This window comes from Palaemon carinicauda, chromosome 43 (assembly GCF_036898095.1).
Source record: "Palaemon carinicauda isolate YSFRI2023 chromosome 43, ASM3689809v2, whole genome shotgun sequence".
In the NCBI taxonomy this organism is placed as follows: Eukaryota; Metazoa; Arthropoda; class Malacostraca; order Decapoda; family Palaemonidae; genus Palaemon; species Palaemon carinicauda.
The window spans coordinates 39,329,911-39,333,962 of record NC_090767.1 but is presented as its reverse complement, the minus strand read 5'-3'; positions in this window follow the sequence as shown (position 1 = coordinate 39,333,962).

The following is a 4,052-nucleotide window of genomic DNA, read 5'->3' as shown; positions in this document are numbered from 1 at the left end:
AGTGGGAGCTTATTGTATACTCCCGTGTCCGCATATTCAAAGGCTCCAGAGCCTATAGTAGACATAGGCCTATATCTAGGTTCTAGTAATTTGAAACTGTAACTATTCTCGTGTCAGGACGATTTTTTTGGCTACACAACATGTAGTAAATCTCTTAGATATTTTGGACGTCCGGTTCTGATAACTTGGTGGGTCAGTTTGCATATTTGAAACTAAATTTTCGCTGTAATAGGGAGCGAGTGTAGATCAATTAGTATAGGAGTGATCCTTTCTCAAGGTGGGACACCTTTCATCAGTCTTGTTCCTCTGTTTATTATGTTTTGTAATTTCTTAAGATGTACTTTGGGTATTCCCCTGGACCTGACTGTAGGTGTAGGCCTACTTGTTGTTACATATAATGCTGGATATTATTCTAAATCATTTATGAAGAATGAGAAGGTTTTGCTATGTCTTTTATCCTTCACAATTACTTTCTCCGATACGTTCATGCAATAAGAAATAGGCCTATCAGATATTATTTTCCCATAAGAATATATTTTTGAAACTTAAGTTCAAGGTTCAGTACCAAGTGATTTATATCTTTAAAAGTGAGAAATTTGGTTCTGGGCTAAAGCGTTTTTTTTTTTTTTTTTTTTTTTCAAAATGAGGAGGACTACTGTAGTCTCTTGATTGGAATTACAAGCGATGTATTATCATGCAGAAATTGTTGTAAAATTTTTAAATTATCAATAAGAATATTACAATTATCAAGAGAATGTTGATGTAAACTGGGATATGTAATATTTTTTAAATGCTTTTACCGAATGCAAACAAAACGAGAGAGAGAGAGAGAGAGAGAGAGAGAGAGAGAGAGAGAGAGAGAGAGAGAGAGAGAGAGAGAGAGAGAGAGAGAGAGAGAGGTGGTTAAGGTGTCAATACAACCTTAACAAACCTATCATTAACTGGTATTTAACGACTTCATTCTTCGGCAAACCAAAAGGTTTCCTGGATAGGGAAAGTTATTAACAATACATTAACCTTGATTAGTTTTCCTCAAAATCCGACTCAAAAACCTTTTTTTCTTATAAAAGACTCAAAACTCGAAAATATCAGGGGAAAGTAAGTGAAGTATATGATTTATTTCAAGACTTCCTGATGGGATGTTAAAAAATTGCCTAATAAATATATTGCTTAAATACATTCCAATGATATCGAATCTATGATATACGAGGGACAAGTATACTTAACATACTCACGTGCATTTAAACTCACTAAAATTATTTGGATTTGCTGGTAAAGAATATATTTGACCAAACTTGTTTCGGTGGAAAGATTTGCAGTGAGAAAACACGTAAAAAGAGTTAAAAGAGTAGTTTATCACAAACTGAAATGCCTGGAGGGAACACACAATCATAAAGGTGCCTTTGGTCCAATGTCAAAAAACGAGAGGAGGAATTTCAAACATAAACTAACGTAACATGACTTTAGAAATAGTAAAAAAAAAAATGAATATAAAACCGTTTGAGCAAATACCATTTCGACAAAATAGAGATATTGCCAATATTCTATCATAGTTATCTCTCTCTCTCTCTCTCTCTCTCTCTCTCTCTCTCTCTCTCTCTCTCTCTCTCTCTCTCTCTCAGAGTATCAAATCCACTGAAATATTAAATATTCGGAAGTGTATCCCAAGATATAAATTATTAGTAAGTTTAGACTAAGTCAGCCTCATGTCATCTCAGCACGTGCAATTGCAGTGTAGCACTTGAGGTAACGTATACCTGTGTACAGGCTCTCCTTTCTTTGCGATGGATTATTTCAAAGATTATTTTATCTGCAAAATATAACTAAAATTATGTAATACTTAGAAATTAAATGTAAAATAGGCTATCGATAGGTACCAAACTAAGACGAACTACTAAATATATTTAGAAATCCCACAACTACGTATAAAATTTATTAATCTAAAATATTTGCATATTATCAATAATTCCTACTGGAAAATTGAATACCAAGTCTAGCCAGTAGACAAATGATATATCAAAGATTTTGCTTCCCAAATAATGATATAAAACAGTAGCTCTTATCACATGTTTATGTGGAAATTAATTGTCTGCAGCAGAAACAAGACAATAGATGACCTTTGGTTTTTTGGAAAAGCTGGATAACTATATTTTACATTGTTTCTGTTTTTTATATTAACTAAGAATAATTGTCTTATACCTGAATTATTTGTACACACACACACACACACACACACACACACACACACACACACAGTTTACCATATGTTCAATACTCACTAGGTTATCAAAATCGGACGTCCAAAAAATATATCTAAGAGAATTGCTACATATCGTGTCGGCAGAGAATATATTATTATTATTATTATTATTATTATTATTACTTGCTAAGCTACAACCCTAGTTGGAAAAGCAAGATGCTATAAGCCCAGGGGCCCCAACAGGGAAAATAGCCCAGTGAGGAAAGGAAATGAGGAAAAATAAAACATTTTAAGAACAATAACATTTAGATATTTCCTATATAAACTATGAAAACTTTAACAAAACAAGAGAAAGAGAAATGAGATAGAATAGTGTGCCCGAGTGTACCCTCAAGCAAGAGAACTCTAACCTTAGACAGTGGAAGACCATGGTACGGAGGCTATGGAACTAACCAAGACTAGAGAACAAATGGTTTTATTTCGGAGTGTCCTCCTAGAAGAGCTGCTTACCATAGCTAAAGAGTCTCTTCTACCCTTGCCAAGAGAAAAGTAGCCACTGGGAGGATGGCTTTGAATTATTGGAGCCAAGATGCATATGTTTAATATAAATTATAGAGATTTCAAATATGCGACACCAATACTGAACGAGTCTTCAATGGACATACGAAAGACTGAAGATATTATTAAGGCTTCCAAGTTCCGACAATTTCAACATTTTATAGCTTAAAAAGTCTGTAATTGCTCGAACAATAGGATAATACAAAATAAATTAGAAAATATTCTTCTCAGGTTTGAATATATTACGTGAATTTGCTTGTTTCTTAACAACAGCCCATAAACTAGAGGAACCTCGCATTATACATTTATACCGGGAAATATCTGCTGTCTCATTGGCTGGTTGTGTGTGACGTCAGACCCTCGTATTTATGAATGATGGTTACGGAGAAGGCCTAGGGGTGAAAAACCTATACGTATTTTAGATTAAGTAGAGCTTGAAAAAATAAATTTTACAAAAAATTGTCTTAATAATACTATTAATTATAAAATAAAATAAATAAAGAATCTTATTAAAGGCTGTAAATTAGATAAATAAGTTGTATTCGAAGGAATAATTGACTAACTTTCTGGCTACGATGATATATGTGTGTGTGTGTGTGTGTTCGTTTGTGCGTAAGGTCATAGAAAAACCTATACGTATTTCAGATTAATTAGAGCTTAAAAAAAAATTATTTCACAAAAAATAATCTTAATATTACTATTAATTTCAAAATAAAATAAATAAGAAATCTTATTAAAGGCCGCAAGTTAGATAAATAAGTCATATTCGAAGGAATAATTGACTAACTTTCTGGCTACGATGTTCTATGCGTTTGTTCGTTTGTACGTGAACAAAGGCAATAACCAATCACAGCTGAGGAAGATATAGCCAATCAGAGGACTGGAATGTACCACCAAGAGTAACGGGAGCTTATGAGTTGCTGTTGGAGAAACCTGCCCAATTACCCGTAAATTTACATTAAAACGCTTACGAAAAACAAAATAGGATGAAAAAAGCGTCATTAGCTAGAGCGCTTGCGCGAAATGGCTCCCGTGAAACTGACTTTTTGGTCAACAGCAGCTCATAAGTCGAAGGAACCCTCTCGTCTTCTGCATTTTTAGCGGGAAATATCTGTCGTCTCATTGGCTGATACGTCCTCTGCTGTGATTGGTGGCTGTATGTGACGTCGGGCAATAGTATTTTATGAATGAATTCGATTCGGTAGGAGTGAAATACCTATACGTATTGCAGATAAATTAGGTCTTATAAATTATATTTTTTCATAATACCAAACTTATGATAGAATTTATTTAC